The sequence below is a fragment of the Schistocerca serialis genome, chromosome 4, assembly GCF_023864345.2.
Source record: "Schistocerca serialis cubense isolate TAMUIC-IGC-003099 chromosome 4, iqSchSeri2.2, whole genome shotgun sequence".
Taxonomy (NCBI): domain Eukaryota; kingdom Metazoa; phylum Arthropoda; class Insecta; order Orthoptera; family Acrididae; genus Schistocerca; species Schistocerca serialis.
Genome location: NC_064641.1, coordinates 18,607,291 through 18,632,323, shown reverse-complemented (window position 1 = coordinate 18,632,323; position 25,033 = coordinate 18,607,291). Strand labels below are relative to the sequence as shown.

Genomic DNA, 25,033 nt, shown 5'->3' with positions numbered 1-25,033 from the left:
AAAAAAATGCGAATATGTTTCTGTTTATTTAAAAGACTGACTGAAAAGTTGGGTAACACTTGTCTCGATCTGCGTTCCCAGTATCTTTACAATTTTTCCCAAAAATTTTGTCATGCGACCATAATAGCGCTTTGTTATGGTGAGAGAATAATACAGTGACTGTGGCGAAGAGAGAGGAAAAGTAATAAATACTGGAATATATTAGACGCTGGTTGTGTTATAAAATGAGCGACAATGAGACAATGGCAGTGTGAGAGAAAGAGAGGGTCACATTGACAGTGGAACATAGTTGACAGTGACAGAACAGTGCTAGGAAACGAGTGAAGGAGATAGGGCCAGTGGAAGAGAAAGTGGAAGTGCGTGAGAGCTAGTGGCACGAGAGATCGAGTATATGATAATGACAGCGAGAAAGACAGAGAGTGACAGAAGAGGCAGCAGCAGTAGGAAGGGATGAATGAGAGATTCGCAGTAAGAGAGAGCGAGAGCGAAACGTGACAATGAGAGGAGACTGTAGAAATAGCAGGGCAGAACGTAGGCTCAAATGGTTCAAATGGCTCTGAGCACTATGGGACTTAACTTCGGAGGTCATCAGTCCCCTAGAACTTAGAACTACTTAAACCTAACTAACCTAAGGACATCACAGATACCCATGCCCGAGGCAGGATTCGAACCTGCGACCGTAGCGGTCACGCGGTTCCCGACTGAAGCGCCTAGAAACGCACGGCCACACCGGCCGGACAGAACGTAGGGGACTGTGGCTTTGACAAGAGTCAATGACGGAGAAACAAAGATATAATGAGAATGAGTTGGGCTGAATGAGTGAGTGAGAAAGGGAAACTGGAATGGATGGGTATGAGCGACGTACAACCATAGATCTACATCTACATGGTTACTCTGCAATTCACACTTAAGTGCCTGGCAGAGGGTTCATCAAACCATTTTCATACTACTTCTCTACCATTCCACTCTTGAATGGCGCGTGGAAAAAAGGACCACCCAAATCTTTCCGTTCAAGCTCTGATTTCTCTTATTTTATTATGATGATCATTTCTCTCTATGTAGGCTGGTGTCAACAAAATATTTTCGCATTTGGAAGAGAAAGTTGGTGATTGAAATTTCATAAATAGGTCTCGCCACAAAGAAAACCGCCTTTTTTTGAGTGACTGCCACCCCAACTCGCGTATCTTATCAGTGACACTCTCACCCCTATTGCGCGATAACACGAAACGGGCTCCCCTTCTTTGCACCTTTTCGATGCCCTCAATCAATCCTACCTGGTAGGGATCCCACACCGTGCAGCAATATTCCAGCAAAGAATGGACAAGTGTAATGTAGGCTGTCTCTTTAGTGGGTTTGTCACATCTTCTAAGTGTTCTGCCAACAAAGTGCAGTCTTTGTTTCGTCTTCCCCACAATATGGTGGGTGAGTGGGTGAGTTACACGGAGGGCATGTTGTGGGAGTCTGAGGTGAGACGCGTGTTAAAAAGAGCGCGAATATGTTCGCTTGCCGGTTGGGAAAATTTTTAAAAGTGCTGAGGAAGGCAAATGAGGCAGTTGTTACCCCACTTTTGTCGGTCTTTTAAATAATCAGGTACATATTCGCCCTTTTTGTGCACGTTTCCTTCGTTACAAATCTACTGCGACCACTCTTCGGATATATCGCGCTGTTCCAGTTAAGAATTCCACCGACACCATTTAGGATGCTGTTCAAGTACTTCACTGTTTGACGATATTTTCACAGAAACAAAAATAGCTATGGGAACAAATAGAAAAGATCAAAATTACATTATTACTCTGTAATGACCACGGGATTCCAATCAGCATAACTCGCTGAAATTACCGGAGTTCCACCTCTCCTCATACGATACCAACAGACTGCTCTTAAATTCTATAGGAGAGAGGCAATCGTAACAGACTAATCAGGGTATCAGGTGGTAAGATTCATCGGAACCCTGGAACTAGGTGGCCTGACCTTCTACGCAGAACACAGTTGAAATATAAATAGCCCTAAACACATGCGGCAGGTCAAAAGTAAAGAATACAAAAGCCAAACTTGCAGGTATCTCAAGGAAAAACCGAAAGATCTGGTGGATTCCCACCTCGCAGTGAACATGAGGTTTTGTATTGCAGGGGAGCGGATGGAATCTGACCAGTCGCCTCAGACCATGAGTCACTTGTATCAAATTACTCAGAAAATTCTCCTGCGCAACCTGCGCTACTTTTCCGGTGGACTTCGGTTGAACCCTGTAGATAGAAAAGTAAGGTATGAATCATACAGTTAACAAACGGTCTAAAACGTGTTCTTAATAAAATAAGCTCGAAAGTATCAACCCAATGTCAGACTACTTTGCATTCGTTTGTTTTCCCGCTATTAGCTCACTAGTTGGATAAATCGGACGTACGACGAATTGTGGGATGTGTGCTGCAGTTTGGATTTCGCCACAATAACGCAGATTGCGATCAGCTGGACGGAATGCCTTTTTTGGTGTTAAATTGTACCTGCGATTCGCTACTCCCCATCTGATTCCGTCTATCATGTCCTATCCACCGCTGTAGACATATTCGGTGCACTAAATCACGACCATTTCAACTCCAGTGCGTTGGTCAACCATTCCGCTGAGAGATCAAATGTGGGTGAAGGGGAAGAAGCTGAGGGTCAGCAAATTGCCCAGGCTTGTCCAGATACGCGGTTCCTATTAATGTTCGCTCGATGAAGAAAAATGGTACAAATACGATGTCTTTCGTCAGCGCACACCACACCATCTCCTTTTCGCTGTCTGGCATGTCCCTGAAAACTGTGAGGATTTTCCGAACCTCAGATGCGAATGTTATGGCGATTAACGCTGTTTTGCAGATAAAAGGACATTTGCCAGTCAGTGTTTTGCCCGATCTGATTCAACATCTCAACATCGTGTTGGTGAAGAGGCTGCAAGTCTTTTCGCTGTAATGCTTGTACAATATGAAATTTGTAAACGTAGAAGGTAAATCGTTTGTGCAGCACATTGTGAACTGTTGAGCGCAGAAGTTTAGCTGCCGTGATATTCGGCGAACTGGTTTTGATGGCATTTTCTTTTTTTCTAAGAAGGTCTTCTCCGATGTCCTCTATCATTTCATCAGATGTTCATTTTCTGCCAGAACGTAATTCTCTGTTACACACTTCCAGTGACAAGGAATTCGTCATATCGAGCCGTAAACGTCTTAACGTCTGGTGGCTCCCTCTAAAATTCACGTCGCATTCCTTTGGACAGCAATGGGTGATTTCATTTCCGCATACCATACCACGCTTTGGACACTCTTGAGATCGGTGGATTTTTCATATTTACCAGAAATAATCAAGACTTTTCCGTTGCTTTAGATGATGCTGCAAACCCCAAGTATATATGCTTCGCCGTTTTTTTTCTTTTTTACACTACTGGCCATTAAAATTGCTGCACAACGAAGATGACGTGCAACAGACGCGAAATTTAACCGACAGGAAGAAGATGCTGTGATATGTAAATGATTAGCTTTTCAGAGCATTCACACAAGGTTGGCGCCGGTGGCGACACCTACAACGTGCTCACATGAAGAAAGTTTCCAACCGATTTCTCATACACAAACAGCAGTTGACCGGCGTTGCCTGTTGAAACGTTGTTGTGATGCCTCGCGTAAGGAGGAGAAATGTGTTCCATCACGTTTCCGACTTTGATAAAGGTCGGATTGTAGCCTATCCCGATTGCGGTTTATCGTATCGCGACATTGCTGCTCGCGTTGGTCGAGATCCAATGACTGTTAGCAGAATATGGAATCGGTGGGTTCAAGAGGGTAATACGGAACGCCGTGCTCGATCCCAACGGCCTCGTATCACTAGCAGTCGAGATGACAGGCATCTTATCCGCATGGCTGTAACGGATCGTGCAGCCACGTCTCGATTCCTGAGTCAACAGATGGGGACGTTTGCAACACAACAACCATCTGCACGAACAGTTCGATGACGTTTGCAGCAGCATGGAGTATCAGCTCGGAGACCATGGCTGCGGTAACCCTTGACGCTGCATCACAGACAGGAGCGCCCGCGATGGTGTATTCGACGACGAACCTGGGTGCACGAATGGCAAAACGTCATTTTTTGGGATGAATCCCGGTTCTGTTTACAGCATCATGATGGTCGCATCAGTGTTTGGCGACATCGCAGTGAACGCACATTGGAATCGTGTATTCGTCATCGCCATAGTGGCATAACCCGGTGTGATGGTATGTGGTGCCATCGGTTACACGTCTCGGTCACCTCTTGTTCACATTGGGGGCACTTTGAACAGTGGACGTTACATTTCAGATGTGTTACGACCTGTGGCTCTACCCTTCATTCGATCCCTGCGAAACCCTACATTTCAGCAGGATAATGCACGACCGCATGTAGCAGGTCCTGCACGGGCCTTTCTGGATACAGAAAATGTTCGACTGCTGCCGTGGCCAGCACATTCTCCAGATCTCTCACCAATTGAAAACGTCTGGTCAATGGCGGCCGAGCAACTGGCTCGTCACGATACGCCAGTCACTACTCTTGATGAACTGTGGTATCGTGTTGAAGCTGCATGGGCAGCTGTGCCTGTACACGCCATCGAAGCTCTGTTTGGCTCAATGCCCAGGCGTATCAATGCCGTTATTACGGCCAGAGGTGGTTGTTCTGGGTACTGATTTCTCAGGATCTCTGCACCCAAATTGCGTGAAAATGTAATCACATGCGTTGCAGTGTAATGTATTTGTCCAATGAATACCCGTTTATCATCTGCATTTCTTCTTGGTGTATCAATTTTAATGGCCTGTAGTGTAATCGGGATGATTTCATATGAACACACTGTAGTATGTGTCTCGGGAGTGGCACGTAGGCAGGTTGTCATGGTGCGGCAAGGCAGATTCCTGCTCATCTCGTTTGAAACCAGACCGAGGTTCGCGTAACCTGTCGCCGGACAGCTTAACAAGAGAGTGGCCGTGTGCAGCTTTCAAGTGGTGTGCGCGCCCCATGTCGTGCTGGCTTGCGTTTGTTACGTGTGGGGACTTATTGTCTGATGTCATGACAGTGTGATTTGAGAGACAGGGTTCTGTCGAAGGGAACTCCCAGATAGATAGGATAGTTCTATTACGCTCCAGTTTACTCCTTTTGGTTGGCCTGTTTAGAAGATGAAATGCCTATGTCCGAGTTTTTGCTGGGTTTGGTCGCAGTTGATTTTGCTTGTAACGTGTATCCAAGGTGTTGGGAACAGTAACCACATTTAACACTATAGATATAAGACAGATATAACACTTGCGCGTTTGCTCCACAGTGTAAAGTGCTTTCAAAATCTTGCAGCCGACTTATCTTAAAGAGTTGCAAGTTCCCCTCGCTTCTAAACTGATACTGTTATTACTCAGCTTAGCCGCGAGTCCGTAGAGGATGGTATATGTGACGTACAGTACAACTGGTCAGCATTTCCACCCGGAATTTGCGAGTGTATAACTCGGACCTTCCTTGATCCGCCTCGGTGGGTCGTGTCGTCCGATTTCCTCCTACCTGTGCGCGGTGCAGCTCTCGTAAATGTCGTCCCGTGCAGATTCTTCATTGGCGCATTGGATGTCTGTCGGGGGAAGCTATTTATCTGAAAATGCTCTCGATCAACTTTGGGGTATCTATTTACTCGAAATTAACATTCAGAATGCCGTACTATCACTTTTATTCCTATTAGATCAATAATGAAACACTCGTGTCACAAACTACTCATAACCGAGAGCGTGGCTACCATCGAACAAGACAGGAAGGGCTCTTAACGCCGATTGCCGACTTTGCCGCGCAGTCCGTATCTCTTACTAGTTTCATCACAGTCCGTGGATTTCCGATCAAGTTCGTACATACTAAGATATGCATTTGTTAATGAACGGGTGTGAATTTTAACGAGGCAAAATTACGATAAACAGTTTTAAACATCCAGAGGCTCCTCCTAGTATCCATGTTGTCATAAATGACTTCAATTATTAAATATAAACAAACAGAATCGGTGACTTTGACGCCAAGATGGCGGTACTTCCCGTGACGTATATTTCCCAGGCTGACGCTTCTTGCTACGGTCCAGCGCCGGGCCCCACCCCACTACGCGCGACACATGGTCGCTTCGTCACCTAGCCAGCCAGCCAGCCAGCCAGCCAGCCAGCCAGCCAGCCAGCCAGCCAGCCAGCCAGCCAGCGTGGGAAATGCTCTCAGACTCGTGGCCGGCTACGGACTACAGCACTTCCTAACTAGCGTGAATACATCAATAAGAGACAATAATTTATTGAAACTGGTAAAAATGTCTTCCTCACGCAAGAGGCACCTTACAGAGTGACAACAAGATTTCAGCCGAAATATCGGAACAGGATTTAATAGTATCCCTGATATACTCCCGAAAAATGATGGAATATTCGATCCACTCGAAAAGCTTCGAAGGAACACATCCGTTACTCCTGACTGACTATTGCAGATATTGTTCTTACAACCTCTTTCCAAGAGACTATTGATTCGGTTCAATTAATTTTCAAAATCCTTCCTCGTCTCCGGGTATCGGCACACAACAGTTTTTATATACGTCACTATAAACGGCAGCAGGCAGACCACGGAGGTAGCAAACCAACCGCTGCGCCACGTGCTCACACTCTGGAGCACCGTGCAGGGCCGAGAGGCCCCCCCCCCCCCCCCCCCCTTCAGCTGGGACGCGCAGCTGACGACCGCAATGAGCACGGAAGTCACGTGCACGAGCAGCCGAGAGTGGCGCCTCGCCTCGCACATGCAAACAGAACCGCAGCGTGCGAGAGCACTCAGAGTCACGACCGCCCCTGTAGACTCCCCCCCCCCCCCCCCCCTCAAAAGCACGCCTACAGCGTAGGGGCACCAGGCGAGAAGGCAGAAGGCAGGGTGCGACATCTAGAGACGTGCAAAATTACGCTTCAGAACGTGACGTATGGGTTCTGTGTCGCAGGCCGTGAACTCGGGCAAAGTATTGTGTGTGTAACGCCGGAAATGCATATCCTCCTATTTCCATCTATAGTACGATAAATTTTTTTCCTGATTTTGTTACCTAAAGACTTGACATTTCTGTGTCTTTGTATATTTTAATTGTTTTACTATATATGTTGTTGTTGTGGTCTTCAGTCCTGAGACTGGTTTGATGCAGCTCTCCATGCTACTCTATCCTGTGCAAGCTTTTTCATCTCCCAGTACCTACTGCAACCTACATCCTTCTGAATCTGCTTAGTGTATTCATCTCTTGGTCTCCGTCTACGATTTTTACCCTCCACGCTGCCCTCCAATACTAAATTGGTGATCCCTTGATGCCTCAGAACATGTCCTACCAACCGATCCCTTCTTCTGGTCAAGTTGTGCCACAAACTTCTCTTCTCCCCAATCCTATTCAATACTTCCTCATTAGTTATGTGATCTACCCATCTAATCTTCAGCATTCTTCTGTAGCACCACATTTCGAAAGCTTCTATTCTCTTCTTGTCCAAACTATTTATCGTCCATGTTTCACTTCCATACATGGCTACACTCCATACGAATACCTTCAGAAATGACTTCCTGACACTTAAATCAATACTGGATGTTAACAAATTTCTCTTCTTCAGAAACGCTTTCCTTGCCATTGCCAGCCTACATTTTATATCCTCTCTACTTCGACCATCATCAGTTATTTTGCTCCCCAAATAGCAAAACTCCTTTACTACTTTAAGTGCCTCATTTCCTAATCTAATTCCCTCAGCATCACCCGACTTAATTAGAGTACATTCCATTATCCTTGTTTTGCTTTTGTTGATGTTCATCTTATATCCTCCTTTCAAGACACTGTCCATTCCATTCAACTGCTCTTCCAAGTCCTTTGCTGTCTCTGACAGAATTACAATGTCATCGGCGAACCTCAAAGTTTTTATTTCTTCTCCATGAATTTTAATACCTACTCCGAATTTTTCTTTTGTTTCCTTTACTGCTTGCTCAATATACAGATTGAACAACATCGGGGAGAGGCTACAACCCTGTCTTACTCCCTTCCCAACCACTGCTTCCCTTTCATGTCCCTTGACTCTTATAACTGCCATCTGGTTTCTGTACAAATTGTAAATAGCCTTTCGCTCCCTGTATTTTACCCCTGCCACCTTTAGAATTTGAGAGAGAGTATTCCAGTCAACATTGTCAAAAGCTTTCTCTAAGTCTACAAATGCTAGAAACGTAGGTTTGCCTTTCCTTAATCTTTCTTCTAAGATAAGTCGTAAGGTCAGTATTGCCTCACGTGTTCCAGTGTTTCTACGGAATCCAAACTGATCTTCCCCGAGGTTGGCTTCTACTAGTTTTTCCATTCGTCTGTAAAGAATTCGTGTTAGTATTTTGCAGCTGTGACTTATTAAGCTGATAGTTCGGTAATTTTCACATCTGTCAACACCTGCTTTCTTTGGGATTGGAATTATTATATTCTTCTTGAAGTCTGAGGGTATTTTGCCTGTTTCATACATCTTGCTCACCAGATGGTAGAGTTTTGTCAGGACTGGCTCTCCCACGGCCGTCAGTAGTTCCAATGGAATATTGTCTACTCCGGGGGCCTTGTTTCGACTCAGGTCTTTCAGTGCTCTGTCAAACTCTTCACGCAATATCATATCTCCCATTTCATCTTCATCTACATCCTCTTCCATTTCCATAATATTGTCCACAAGTACATCGCCCACGTATAGACCCTCTATATACTCCTTCCACCTTTCTGCTTTCCCTTCTTTGCTTAGAATTGGGTTTCCATCTGAGCTCTTGATATTCATACAAGTCGTTCTCTTATCTCCAAAGGTCTCTTTAATTTTCCTGTAGGCGGTATCTATCTTACCCCTAGTGAGATAGGCCTCTACATCCTTACATTTGTCCTCTAGCCATCCCCGCTTAGCCATTTTGCACTTCCTGTCGATCTCATTCTTGAGACGTTTGTATTCCTTTTTGCCTGCTTCATTTACTGCATTTTTATATTTTCTCCTGTCATCAATTAAATTCAATATTTCTTCTGTTACCCAAGGATTTCCACTAGCCCTCGTCCTTCTACCTACTTGATCCTCTGCTGCCTTCACTACTTCATCCCTCAAAGCTACCCATTCTTCTTCTACTGTATTTATTTCCCCCATTCCTGTCAATTGCTCCCTTATGCTCTCCCTGAATCTCTGTACAACCTCTGGTTCTTTTAGTTTACCCAGGTCCCATCTCCTTAAATTCCCACCTTTCTGCAGTTTCTTCAGTTTTAATCTACAGGTCATAACCAATAGATTGTGGTCAGAGTCCACATCTGCCCCTGGAAATGTCTTACAATTTAAAACCTGGTTCCTAAATCTCTGTCTTACCATTATATAATCTATCTGATACCTTTTAGTATCTCCAGGGTTCTTCCATGTATACAACCTTCTTTCATGATTCTTAAACCAAGTGTTAGTTATGATTATGTTGTGCTCTGTGCAAAATTCTACCAGGCGGCTTCCTCTTTCATTTCTGTCCCCCAATCCATATTCACCTACTATGTTTCCTTCTCTCCCTTTTCCTACACTCGAATTCCAGTCACCCATGACTATTAAATTTTCGTTTCCCTTCACAATCTTAATAATTTCTTTTATTTCATCATACATTTCTTCAATTTCTTCGTCATTTGCAGAGCTAGTTGGCATATTAACTTGTACTACTGTAGTAGGCGTGGGCTTCGTATCTATCTTGGCCACAATAATGCGTTCACTATGCTGTTTGTAGTAGCTTACCCGCATTCCTATTTTCCTATTCATTATTAAACCTACTCCTGCATTACCCCTATTTGATTTTGTGTTTATAACCCTGTAGTCACCTGACCAGAAGTCTTGTTCCTCCTGCCACCGAACTTCACTAATTCCCACTATATCTAACTTCAACCTATCCATTTCCCTTTTTAAATTTTCTAACCTACCTGCCCGATTAAGGGATCTGACATTCCACGCTCCGATCCGTAGAACGCCAGTTTTCTTTCTCCTGATAACGACATCCTCTTGAGTAGTCCCCGCCCGGAGATCCGAATGGGGGACTATTTTACCTCCGGAATATTTTACCCAAGAGGACGCCATCATCATGTAATCATACAGTAAAGCTGCATGCCCTCGGGAAAAATTACGGCTGTAGTTTCCCCTTGCTTTCAGCCGTTCGCAGTACCAGCACAGCAAGGCCGTTTTGGTTATTGTTACAAGGCCAGATCAGTCAATCATCCAGACTGTTGCCCTTGCAACTACTGAAAAGGCTGCTGCCCCTCTTCAGGAACCACACGTTTGTCTGGCCTCTCAACAGATACCCCTCCGTTGTGGTTGCACCTACGGTACGGCTATCTGTATCGCTGAGGCACGCAAGCCTCCCCACCAACGGCAAGGTCCATGGTTCATGGGGGGGTTACTATATATATATATATATATATATATATATATATATATATATAAAATTGTTTTACTGTATACACTCCTGGAAATGGAAAAAAGAATCATTGACACCGGTATGTCAGACCCACCATACTTGCTCCGGACACTGCGAGAGGGCTGTACAAGCAATGATCACACGCACGGCACAGCGGACACACCAGGAACCGCGGTGTTGGCCGTCGAATGGCGCTAGCTGCGCAGCATTTGTGCACTGCCGCCGTCAGTGTCAGCCAGTTTGCCGTGGCATACGGAGCTCCATCGCAGTCTTTAACACTGGTAGCATGCCGCGACAGCGTGGACGTGAACCGTATGTGCAGTTGACGGACTTTGAGCGAGGGCGTATAGTGGGCATGCGGGAGGCCGGGTGGACGTACCGCCGAATTGCTCAACACGTGGGGCGTGAGGTCTCCACAGTACATCGATGTTGTCGCCAGTGGTCGGCGGAAGGTGCACGTGCCCGTCGACCAGGGACCCGACCGCAGCGACGCACGGATGCACGCAAAGACCGTAGGATCCTACGCAGTGCCGTAGGGGACCGCACCGCCACTTCCCAGCAAATTAGGGACACTGTTGCTCCTGGGGTATCGGCGAGGACCATTCGCAACCGTCTCCATGAAGCTGGGCTACGGTCCCGCACACCGTTAGGCCGTCTTCCGCTCACGCCCCAACATCGTGCAGCCCGCCTCCAGTGGTGTCGCGACAGGCGTGAATGGAGGGACGAATGGAGACGTGTCGTCTTCAGCGATGAGAGTCGCTTCTGCCTTGGTGCCAATGATGGTCGTATGCGTGTTTGGCGCCGTGCAGGTGAGCGCCACAATCAGGACTGCATACGACCGAGGCACACAGGGCCAACACCCGGCATCATGGTGTGGGGAGCGATCTCCTACACTGGCCGTACACCACTGGTGATCGTCGAGGGGACACTGAATAGTGCACGGTACATCCAAACCGTCATCGAACCCATCGTTCTACCATTCCTAGACCGGCAAGGGAACTTGCTGTTCCAACAGGACAATGCACGTCCGCATGTATCCCGTGCCACCCAACGTGCTCTAGAAGGTGTAAGTCAACTACCCTGGCCAGCAAGATCTCCGGATCTGTCCCCCATTGAGCATGTTTGGGACTGGATGAAGCGTCGTCTCACGCGGTCTGCACGTCCAGCACGAACGCTGGTCCAACTGAGGCGCCAGGTGGAAATGGCATGGCAAGCCGTTCCACAGGACTACATCCAGCATCTCTACGATCGTCTCCATGGGAGAATAGCAGCCTGCATTGCTGCGAAAGGTGGATATACACTGTACTAGTGCCGACATTGTGCATGCTCTGTTGCCTGTGCCTATGTGCCTGTGGTTCTGTCAGTGTGATGTATCTGACCCCAGGAATGTGTCAATAAAGTTTCCCCTTCCTGGGACAATGGATTCACGGTGTTCTTATTTCAATTTCCAGGAGTATATATATATATATAGATAGATAGATAGTAAAACAATTAAAATATACAAAGACACAGAAATGTCATGTCTTTAGGTAACAAAACCAGGACATCTGTCTACAAAACTTTCAAGGCCAGGCACGTTAGGAACTCCAGTACCACCTCGTACAATAGCTACTGTAAGCCAACCATTACCATGTGTAAAAGAATCGTTAATGTCAATGCTAAAATTAAGTCTGCATCCACAGAACACACATGGTGCATCTACAAGTGCAGTGGCGGCAGTATTCTTCTTCTTGTCTGCAGCTGATGTTGTGAATTCGATGTTCTCAATTGTTTTGTAAATTGTCTGTTTAGAACGACGACGTAGTCTTCTGTATGGCATCGTGGCGGCGTTCAATGCAGTTGCGTGTGCGGCAGCAGCAGCAGCAGCGCGAATGAGCCGCTGCGCGGCGATCGCTCGCTTATGTATCATGCGGTTGCTTGGACTTGGAATATTTTCACACTGCCAGCAGCGCGTTATCCCGGACGGGAGCACTAGCCGTACTAGAGTGCTCCCGTCCGCTGCTGGCGCGCCGCCACGTTGCGTAAGCCAAGGTCAGCGTTGCCAGGCGGGGTCGTCGTTCTAAGCAGACAATTTACAAAACAATTGAGAACATCGAATTCACAACATCAGCTGCAGACAAGAAGAAGAATACTGCCGCCACTGCACTTGTCGATGGACCATGTGTGTTCTGTGGATGCTGACTTAATTTCAGCATCGACATTAACGATTCTTTTACACATGGTAATGGTTGGCTTACAGTAGCTATTGTACGAGGTGGTACTGGAGTTCCTAACTTGCCAGGCCTTGAAGGTTTTGTAGACAGAGACATAATTGCTTACCGTACCGATCATATAGCAGAACTTGCAAATAAAGACTTTGGTAAATCTGTGTATATGTCACCTTCTGCATGTCGGTGTATAATTGGTTTGTTTTGTAAATACTATTTGTATTTTTACACTGCGTCTTACCTAGGGAAAACTATGCTATCGAACGACTACATCGATACGTCTATGGAGAACCAAAGTGTTTAGGATCTTTGGTAGTGAACTCTGCCGCGTGTAGCGCGGGCGGGGGCAGTCTGGCTGGGGTGGTGCAGTGGAGCAGGTGTGTTGTGTGAAGCTCCCGTGAGTTGCCGCGCTTTCGGGGGCAGCATGTAATTGCGCTCGACTTGCTATGATAGTTTCTGACACGGTGTCGCGGACGGGAAGCATTAGCTGGCGCACATCAAGAGCCCGTTTCGCCTGGTGACCGTGTCGAGAAGAAGGCGCGCCAACATCCAGCTTCTGCAACAGCGACGGCCGACAATGAGTGACTGTCGCCACCTCCCCGATCGACGACTGCAAACCTTCAATCAATCAACAAGGAAGACTGGAAGCACGTAAAGTTTTAGAACTGTATGGCAGACCTCAGCTTTTCAAACTGTTGCATCACAAAAATACAGCAACTTAGCATGAACCTTCATTGCTCATTGTCCCAATTGCATTACCTAGCAGGATCCCTTCCTTTTCTGGAATGAACCTGACTGTCGTTGAAATTCATACGCCAGCATTAAAGTAATATCATTCCATTTCACTGCTTTCATTTCAAAGTTCAGTTAAGGTATTCATAGCTGGCTACAATATTTAGATTACACAAGCACAAATTAAGAGTGTGAGTTTTGTTACCGTATTTTAGCTTACCTGTGACTGCAGCTCAGCTTGGTACGTGCTAAATTGTACTATTGTTAATTGTTCAGGATCATTTAATTTAAGTTCATAGTTAAATCTCTTATTTCTAAATTGCGTAGATTCAAGTAGCTTTTGAGATGATTGCTGAGGTAGCCCAAGACTAACCTTATTTTACTGAATTTCGTAGTGCTTCAGAAACAAAGTTCACTATTAATTTCAGTCACTAAATTAACTTTCAATTTTCTGGTTTTATTAATTCTTCTGCTAAATTAAGTGAGAGTGTAACGAAATTTATTACTTCTGACAAACATTCAGTTTTCACACAACACGTGTCAACTTTCAGTTGCCACGCTTTTAGTGCTAATTATATGTGCATTAATCTTTCACTTTGAGTTATTATAGTAGTTGGTCCATAGGACTGGCGACCGTAATTTTCCCCAAATCTCAAATATCTAATTAATGCCAGTTAACTGTTAACGTAACGACCGTACATTTACTTTCTTTATTAACTGTACCCCTTTTCAAAATTAATTTCCACCAGTTTCATCTGCATTTTTCCTTTCATTTAGATGTAACCCTTTCCTTCCTCTTTACCGACAGATTGCCTTCGGTGACGATTGCTTTTCCCAAATTTCCATTAGGTACACGCGGTTTAATTTTTCACTGTTAATAAGGTCGACAAGTGAGGGAGAGGTTACATGTGTATACACACAGCTCCTCAAATTCTTAGAACAGTACGGTATTTCAAAAGGCTACAGCAACAATAGCTGAGTTGTTTAGTTGGCCTCTCGAATCTCTGCTGCTCGCAATATCATATTACTGATTCTGACGTTACGTCTCTGTGCAACTAAATTACGCAATTCACGTTCTGCAATACGCGTTTCGCCTCAGTTTACTGAAAAATGTTTAATGGTTCATTTCCGATCGTATGCAGAACTTTTTAACTTACATCATCAGCCGTAGAAACTATAAACAGCTGACCTGACACTTTCTAGCTTAATATATGTTACATTACTTGAACAGCGTATATTGGTCTTGCACTACAATGTGATCGTGATTTTCCGTTGTTGAAGCTTCTGTCTACATACACATCTACATGATTACTCTGCAATTCACATTTAAGTGCTTGGCAGAGGGTTCATCGAACCACAATCATACTATCTCTCTACCATTCCACTCCCAAACAGCGCGCGGGAAAAACGAACACCTAAATCTTTCTGTTCGAGCTCTGATTTCTCTTATTTTATTTTGGTGATCATTCCTACTATGTAGGTTGCGCTCAACAAAATATTTTCGCATTCGGAAGAGAAAGTTGGTGACTGAAATTTCGTAACTAGATCTCGCCGCGACGAAGAACGTCTTTGCTTTAATGACTTCCATCCCAACTCGCGTATCATATCTGCCACACTCACTCCCCTATTACGTGATAATACAAAACGAGCTGCCCTTTTTTTTGCACCCTTTCGATGTCCTCCGTCAATCCCACCTGGTAAGGATACCACACCGCGCAGCAATATTCTAACAAGAGGACGAACGAGTGTAGTGTAAGCTGTCTCTTTGGTGGACTTGTAGCATCTTCTAAGTGTCCTGCAAATGTAACGTAACCTTTGGCTCTCCTTCCCCACAATATTATCTATGTGGTCTTTCCAACTGAAGTTGTTCGTAATTTTAACACCCAGGTACTTAGTTGAATTGACAACCTCGAGAATTGTAGTATTTATCGAGTAATCGAATTCTAACGGATTTCTTTTGGAACTCGTTTGGATCACTTCACACTTTTCGTTATTTAGTGTCAACTGCCACATGCCACACCATACAGCAATCTTTTCTAAAACGCTTTGCAACTGATACTGGTCTTCGGATGACCTTTCTAGACGGTAAATTACAGCATCATCTGCGAACAATCAAAGAGAACTGCTCAGATTGTCACCCCGGTCATTTATACAGATCAGGAACAGCAGAGGTCCCAGGACGCTTCCCTGGGGAACACCTGATATCACTTCAGTGTTACTCGATGATTTGCCGTCTATTACTACGAACTGCGACCTTCCCGACAGGAAAGCACGAATCCAGTCGCACAACTGAGACGATACCCCATAGGCCCGCAGCTTGATTAGAAGTCGCTTGTGAGGAACTGTGTCAAAAGCTTTCCGGAAATCTAGAAATACGGAATCAACTTGAGATCCCCTGTCGATAGCGGCCATTACTTCGTGCGAATAAAGAGCTAGCTGCGTTGCACAAGAACGATGTTTCCTGAAACCACGCTGATTACGTATCCATAGATCGTTCCCTTCGAGGTGATTCATAATGTTGGAATACAGTATATGCTCCAAAATCCTACTGCAAACCGACGTCAATGATATAGGTCTGTAGTTCGATGGATTACTCCTACTGCCCTTCTTAAACACTGGTGCGACCTGCGCCATTTTCCAATCTGTATGTACAGATCTATCGGTGAGCGAGCGGTTGTATATGATTGCTAAGTAGGGAGCTATTGCATCGGCGTAATGTGAAAGGAACCTAATCGGTATACAATCTGGACCTGAAGACTTGCCCGTACCAAGCTATTTGAGTTGCTACGCAACCCCTAAGGTATCTACTTCTAAGAAACTCATGCTAGCAGCTGTTCGTGTTTCAAATTCTGGAATCTTCCATTCGTCTTCCCCGGTGAAGGAATTTCTGGAAACTGCGTTCAATAACTCTGCTTTAGCGGCACAGTCGTCGGTAACAGTACCATCGGCACTGCGCAGCGAAGGTATTGACTGCGTCTTGCCGCTTGTGTACTTTACATACGACCGGAATTTCTTCGGATTTTCTACCGAATTTCGAGACAATGTTTCGTTGTGGAACATATTAAAGGCATCTCGCATTGAAGTCCGTGCCAAATTTCGCGCGTCTGTAAAATTTAGCCAATCTTCGGTATTTCGCGTTCTTCTGAACTTCGCACGCTTTTTCCGTTGCCTCTGCAACAGCGCTCGGGTGTGTTTTCTGTACCCTGGGGGATAAGTTCCATCTCTTACCAATTTATGAGGTATGAATCTCTCAATTGCTGTTGCTACTATATCTTTGAATTTTGAGCCACATCTCGTTCAAAATGGCTCTGAGCACTACGGGACTGAACTTCTTTTGTCATCAGTCCCCTAGAACTAAGAACTACTTAAACCTAACTAACCTAAGGACATCACACACATCCATGCCCGAGGCAGGATTCGAACCTGCGACCGTAGCGGTCGCGCGGTTCCGGACTGAGCGCCTAGAACCGCTAGACCACCGCGGCCGGCCCACATCTCGTCTACATTTGCATAGTCAGTTCGGAAGGAATGGAAATAGTCTCTTAGGAAGGCTTCTAGTGACACTTTATCCGCTTTTTTTAAATAAAATTACTTCGCGTTTGTTTCTGGTGGATTTGGAAGAAACGGTATTGAGCTGAGCTGTTCCTCCTCTAACACTAAATAACTACTCAAAATCTTAGATATCACACATTACAGTCTATAACAAAAACACCCATACAGTCTATAAACGACAACACTGCAGACAATGTAATACAGTTACATGGTGAAGCGCTTATGCGGTTCGTGAGCTGCGGTAAGTGTTTTATATTGCTGAATGCAGTCTATTTACCATTCGGCAAAGCAACTGACGACTACTCTACGGTGGCAACACCGTCCCGTTCAGGCCACAGCAACAGGGAAGCGAAGCAGCGCAGTAATTGCGTGCTGTCCGACAAAGCGAAGCGCTGTCACACACTTCACGTGTACCCACAGCACAGTAATTGAGAACCGACCAGCACACACTGTTAAATATTCGCACTTTATAACTGTGATAATATTTATTCCTAGTGAATCATTTACAATATGAATCTGCATATCCTCTGAATAAATCACTAGCCGCTTTGACTATGATGCTCCATTTTTTCGTACAAACTGGATTATTACGTCTGTCCTTTTTGAAATTGTCCTCATCTCGTTCGCACATGTAATGACTTGTTAATTCTGTGACCTTTTAAAATCGAACGTCAGAGTTTCGTTGCTATCCTTGAAGAGCAGTTCTGTGCGACAAAAACTGGAGTTTTCACAGACTGTATACCCTTCTGTTGTTCCTAATGTCGCCGAGATTGATTCTTAACAATACATTTGTCCACTGTGCGAATGAGATATTTATTGCGTGCACTTTGCTTCTTCGTCTTTGGGGTAGTTACTTTACTTTAATCCCACTCCTCTTATCGTCTACCAACTGCCTATCACAGTCTTCCTTGACATCAACATTTGCTTGCGTATTCCCTCCCCTCTTCCTATGGCACTGTCACTCCTTTCTCCTTCACGTCATCAAATTTAATGACGTTAACAACAAGCCATAATTTTACATGCACTGCGAGCTAAAAACTAGCACCAGTTTGAAGAGGAAAGTGGCTGTACTTACACTCCTGGAAATGGAAAAAAGAACAAATTGACACCGGTGTGTCAGACCCACCATACTTGCTCCGGACACTGCGAGAGGGCTGTACAAGCAATGATCACACGCACGGCACAGCGGACACACCAGGAACCGCGGTGTTGGCCGTCGAATGGCGCTAGCTGCGCAGCATTTGTGCACCGCCGCCGTCAGTGTCAGCCAGTTTGCCGTGGCATACGGAGCTCCATCGCAGTCTTTAACACTGGTAGCATGCCGCGACAGCGTGGACGAGAACCGTATGTGCAGTTGACGGACTTTGAGCGAGGGCGTATAGTGGGCATGCGGGAGGCCGGGTGGACGTACCGCCGAATTGCTCAACACGTGGGGCGTGAGGTCTCCACAGTACATCGATGTTGTCGCCAGTGGTCGGCGGAAGGTGCACGTGCCCGTCGACCTGGGACCGGACCGCAGCGACGCACGGATGCACGCCAAGACCGTAGGATCCTACTCAGTGCCGTAGGGGACCGCACCGCCACTTCCCAGCAAATTAGGGACACTGTTGCTCCTGGGGTATCGGCGAGGACCATTCGCAACCGTCTCCATGAAGCTGGGCTACGGTCCCGCACACCGTTAGGCCGTCTTCCGCTCACGCCCCAACATCGTGCAGCCCGCCTCCAGTGGTGTCGCGACAGGCGTGAATGGAGGGACGAATGGAGACGTGTCGTCTTCAGCGATGAGAGTCGCTTCTGCCTTGGTGCCGATGATGGTCGTATGCGTGTTTGGCGCCGTGCAGGTGAGCGCCACAATCAGGACTGCATACGACCGAGGCACACAGGGCCAACACCCGGCATCATGGTGTGGGGAGCGATCTCCTACACTGGCCGTACACCACTGGTGATCGTCGAGGGGACACTGAATAGTGCACGGTACATCCAAACCGTCATCGAACCCATCGTTCTACCATTCCTAGACCGGCAAGGGAACTTGCTGTTCCAACAGGACAATGCACGTCCGCATGTATCCCGTGCCACCCAACGTGCTCTAGAAGGTGAAAGTCAACTACCCTGGCCAGCAAGATCTCCGGATCTGTCCCCCATTGAGCATGTTTGGGACTGGATGAAGCGTCGTCTCACGCGGTATGCACGTCCAGCACGAACGCTGGTCCAACTGAGGCGCCAGGTGGAAATGGCATGGCAAGCCGTTCCACAGGACTACATCCAGCATCTCTACGATCGTCTCCATGGGAGAATAGCAGCCTGCATTGCTGCGAAAGGTGGATAGCCACTGTACTAGTGCCGACATTGTGCATGCTCTGTTGCCTGTGTCTATGTGCCTGTGGTTCTGTCAGTGTGATCATGTGATGTATCTGACCCCAGGAATGTGTCAATAAAGTTTCCCCTTCCTGGGACAATGGATTCACGGTGTTCTTATTTCAATTTCCAGGAGTGTACTTACTCACGAGACGAGGTTAGTTCACGATGCAGCTGAGTCTACGACACCTTTTGTCGAATAATAAGCTGAACGTGCTGCATCTCAGTGAAAATACGCTACTACTTCAGGCCACTAAAGACGCATTGATAAATTGGTAAGAATCGCTACGCAGATACATAATTGCAGGTAGGCAATAAATATTCTCTCTGCAGCGGAGTGTGCGCTGATATGAAACGACCTGGTAGATTGAAACTGCGTGCCGGACCGAGCCTCTGAGACTGCGGACGTTCGCCTTTGTCGGACAAGTGCCCTGCCAGCTGAGCTACACAAGCGCGAGTCACGACTGGACTTGTTCGCGAAACGCATTAGTCCCGAGTCCTGGACTCGGTCCTGCACACAGTTTTAATCTGCCACCAAGTTTCATAATGGCATTTAATCAGTTAACAGAGACACACGCACAGAATCTTACGTACAACAGCTAAACTAGTCAAAGAAATCGCTAAGAGACTATTACATCGTGGCGCCATCCAAACACTGCCAAACATCGCCAGGTCTATCTTTTCTATTTTGATTTGTGTGACGTCGCTAAACTAACTTGCTTACTGATGGGTAGACCTGCGCCGTCTTTGCTTTCCCTGGTAGAACGGTGTAGGCCTGTTGCAGCTAAATCGTTTGTACTCTCTAATGGAAAAGAGCTCTAGCTTTCCTGTAACTGTGTGTTAACGCTTCTCTAGCGGAATTCGTGTTTGTTTATGGACCGCTTTTGTTGACTTCAGTACTACGTGTACATCGTGGTTCCTCAAAACCCTTTAACAAGTCAGTTGTTTGTGATTACGTACTGTGTCTCGCATTTCCTTTTGTCCAGTCAACCAATGATTTTGATTACTCTTCTCTTCAACGATTTTGTGCAAGTATATTCGCGTACACGGGTTTACTGTAAACTTCTGACGACCTTTAATTTTCCGTTCTGAAGTGCGTGATAAATTCAAATACCATTCGGGACGTTTAGCTGCTTTTCTCGACGAGATCACGTGAAGGCTGGAGAGTTACTTACAACACGAGTGGCGAGTAGCAACACTCGCGGTGATCCAAGAAAGGTTGGTTTATACTTATACCAATTGCGGACCACGGTATTTTACACCAGGTAATTAATTTCGGCGTCTGATCACTATCCTGAAGACCTGAATACAGACGTTTTTTCGATGACTTTGAGCCAAAATATGTAAACATGGTGCAGTCTGGTAGTAATATAAAAATGAAGTACCACATACAAACTATTCAGACCAAGCAATTTCACACAAAACGACGACGCCTTTGGGTTTATTAATTTCTGACTCTACCATATTTTGGCTCCATGTGATTCACAAGTTGTTTGTTCTCAGGTATTGATGGTTATTGTAGACCGAAATTAATTAAAAACTAAACTAAAACTAAAGGCCTACCGCACAGGCCATGAAGGCCCGAAGGTACCGACCGACCGCCATCTCATCCTCAGCCTATAGGTCTCACTGGATGCGGATATGGAGGGGCATGTGGTCAGCACACCGCTCTCCCGGCCCTTTGTCAGTTTGCGAGACCGGAGCCGCTACTTCTCAATCAAGTAGCTCTTCAGTTTGCCTCACAAGGGCTGAGTGCACCCCTGTTGCCAACAGCGCCCGGCAGACCGGATTATCACCCATCCAAGTGCTAGCCCAGCCCGACAGCGCTTAACTTCGGTGATCTGACGGGAACCGGTGTTACCACTGCGGCAAGGCCGTTGGCAGACCCTGATTAATTACCTGGTGTAAAATATTGTGGTCGCTAATTGATACAAACAGAAAAAAAATAGCCTTGCAAAATGTTAGCCCAATTTATTTCCTACACTCTTGTCCAATTCTGTACGTAGCGACCAGGATGTCGCTGGAATCTTACTAAAACAGGAAATCTACAAATTGGTAATAGCATTATTTGTCAGAATATAACGTCTCTTGACCACGAAGCTACATAAACAGACCCCTCTTTATCTCGAGCTGATACGATGTACAGTGATGATCAGTTCAACTAGACACCTACCAAGTAGCACGTAGCATGCGGTTTTGTCCTGACTGCGTCGGCCAGTCGTTGCATCGAATTCAGGAGCCACCGAGGCAGCTGGGGAGCCACCATGATCCGCGACCGCCCTCCACAAATCACAGACCTCGGTCTGGGAAGCACAAATGCGGTTCGACGGCGTCAGGAATGCGTTCAACAGGATGTAGGTAAGGCACGTGTCACGCTGCGCTGTGCGTGTTCAGTACGAACCAGGCATCAGTGCGGGTTGTTTACGAGTAGTGCACACGTCGTACTTGCGTTCAGAGGGCGAGGTCGACGTGCAATGAAAGACCTAACACAGCTCCAAAGAGGAATAGAGCAGTAACCAGCAGTAACAAAGACAGCCAACTTACTGAGTGTTTTAAGAACAACTGTTCCGTCACTCATGACAGCCTACACAAAACATGGAAAGACGTCACCGTGTAAATGTGATAGTGGGCGCAAATCAAAACAAAGTGAAAGGTCTTCGCACGCTAACACGAACTGTGGCAAAAAAACGTAACTACGGCAGCTAAAGTGACTGCGGAGCTCGATAGCCATCTTCGAAACCACGTATCTAATGACATTGTCCGCCGAAAATTCCATAAAGTGAATATTCAATGACGAGCTGCTATACCGAAATCATTAGTGACGACAAGCAACGCAAAGAAGCGTAAAACACGGTGTCAGGAGCATAAATTCTGGACGGCTGATCAGTGCAAAAACACGTCACATGGTCCGGCGAGTCAACGTTTTCGTTATTTCCATCATCGGGCCGGGTTTACGTCTGGAGAGCGCCAACAGAAGCCTACAGTCCTAATTGCTTGATTCCGACGGTTAGGCACGGAGGTGGAAGTGTGATGGTGTGGGCAGCCACATCATGGTAATCCGCTGGTTCCATCCTTACTCTCAAATGCCGTGTTACCGCCATAGATTGTCAGCATTTTAGGTGATCAGGTGCACGCATGATTCAAATGTTGTTCCCAACAATGATGCCGTATTTCTGGACGATAATGCACCCATTCACAAAAAAAAAATGGTTCAAATGGCTCTGAGCACTATGGGACGTAGCAGCTGTGGTCATCAGTCCCCTACAACTTAGAACTACTTAAACCTAACTAACCTAAGGACATCACACACATCCATGTCCGAGGCAGGATTCGAACCTGCGACCGTAGCAGTCGCACGGTTCCGGACTGCGCGCCTAGAACCGCGAGACCACCGCGGCCGGCCACCCATTCACACAGCCAGAACAGTACAATCGTGATGTGGGGAACATGCAACTGAACTGCAGCGTCTTCCCTGGCCAGCGGACTTGAACACTGTTTAATCCTTGTGGGCGGTATTGGAGCGCAGACTCCGGAGCAGATTTCCGCCTCCCTCGCCACTACAGGAGTTAGAAGAGGTTCTGATCGAAGAGTGGCGTAACATTCCACTGGAGACCATACAATCATTATACGCCAGTATTCCAAGAAGAATCGCAGCTGTGTAACGGGCAAATGGGGGTCCAACCCCTTATTGATAACCACTCCCAAGTGAGTACAGGTGTTCACATTATTTTGCCTATCCCCTGTACGTGCTTCCAATGAACAGGTAGAGGTATTCTGCTGAACGTTCCCTTGCCCAGCCGACGTTATTCCAAGCGGCAGGCTGGCGTCGTCTTGTTATGTCCTCTGAAGCGGCTCAGACTGTTTGCTTAAAAAGTGCAGAAGCTGCTGCCAGACAGACAGGCCACGACCATGCACGACTCAGACTGATAAATCATGTGTCCTCTGTCGGACCATAGTTTATATTTTGGGAACACGTGGCAAGGATGACGTCCGAGAACGGGGTTCACGTTACCCGACGGTTTGGTTCTTCGTCATCGTCATCACCACCAACACGCATACGAGTAGATCAGATAAACCTTTACACCTAAGGCTGCACATACCGTTTCCTCAGGGCGCTGGTCCACGAGAGTGTCTGTTAAAAGCGTGGTGCGTCTATTAGAATTATCAGAGCTATGGTTGGAATGAGGTGAACTCTTTCGTGCAAGGGAGACACCAGGTACCACATTTACACCACTTACGTGCGTGACCTTCAAAATGGAATATTGATTCCAAAATGAAATTTTCACTCTGGAGCGGTGTGTGCGCGCTTATAAGAAACTTCGTAACAGATTAAAACTGTGTGCCGGACCGAGACTCGAACTCGGGACCTTTGCCTTTCGCGGGCAAGTGCTCTACCAACTCAACTGCCCAAGTAGGACTCAAGACCCGTCCTAACAGCTTCACTTCCGCCAGTACCTCGTCTCCTACCTTCCAAACTTCACAGAAGCTGAAGCTTCTTGGCACATTAAAACTGTGTGCCGGACCGAGACTCGAACTCGGGACCTTTGCCTTTCGCGGGCAAGTGCTCTACCATCTGAGCTACCCTAGCACGACTCACGACCCGTCCTGAGATCATAACTCCACCTCGTGGCAAGAAAACGAATTCTTTTAGATTATTTACGAAGGGGGGGGGGGAGTAATAAGGAATATAACTAATAAATTAATTTATTCTGTAGTGTTGTCTTGACGATCTTCTGGTTAATCAGCGATTTTCTTAAGGTAAAGATTAAACAATTCATAAATGGGGCACTGTCTTTTGGGAAACAGTTCATACGAATGTACATAAACTCTCCATGGGAGAAGATATTTAATTTCATGTGCAGCTTGCAATCCCTTAAGTTGTCCCTGATTACGAGCGAGGAACTGCTATGTTATCCGTACGTCTGGGTAGGGTTACCCATTAATACGGGCGCATCTGGGTGGTAGAAGTGGCCATAAAAGCTCGACAGAGTCAAGCTTGAAAGGAGAGCGGTTTTAAGGGTAGAGGGGAAAAAGTGCCAAGGCAAGTGCCAAGGGAAAAAAAAACCCTATGCGACAGTGTCAGTTTGGGTAGTAAGGGCAGCAGCGGTTTCTTGCTATCTGCGACAGATCGTGCAAGCTAGGATTATGTCAGCGGTTGGGTATCATGCATGATGGTCGCTAAACCTCTCACACGAAAGTAAGTGGATTAAAAGCATCTGATGATTTTCGTCTACATCAAGTTTGTGAGTCTCTGATACAGCACCCGGCGCAGCGAACGACGAAGCTTCAGCGGTCGAAGCGCATCCCTATGGTGCAGTCTACAACATCTCCCACACGTCAATCACACTTCCTGAGGGAGGGGGAAGCAGGTTATAAAGCTGTCAGGCCTCTTGTTCGTGTCTTACTGTTTTCACTGACACTGTCCACTTGACGCATGTTAAGCTTTTGCTGGCACCCACTCTGCATAAGGAAGTTTTATTTTTCTTGACCCGGTGTGTTTAGCATTTTCCCCATTGTTCCGTGTGCTGTCACTACACTAGATACATTTGCTCTAGACACAAGCTGTACGTTTGCGGTTGCTGCGCTGTTATACAATTAAGGACGAAAGCCTAATAGTCTCGACGCCTCGACGGAATTCCACCCACGCCAGGGCGGGGCGCCGTACCGCCACGGTGTCGACGCTGGTAGCGAACAATCAGTCCTCTACAGTCAAATCCAGAAATCCAAGGCACTGAGGTCATCCGTTATGCTTCTCC

General features: G+C 46.4%; 1 protein-coding gene and 1 pseudogene across 2 annotated transcripts in view; both read right to left on the bottom strand.

Moving 5' to 3' along the window:
• Positions 1–25,033, bottom strand: part of LOC126473532 (protein FAM135A) — a 572,632-nt gene that overhangs the window by 421,897 nt on the left and 125,702 nt on the right. The window lies entirely within an intron of this gene.
• Positions 21,042–21,159, bottom strand: LOC126476746 (5S ribosomal RNA; annotated as a pseudogene).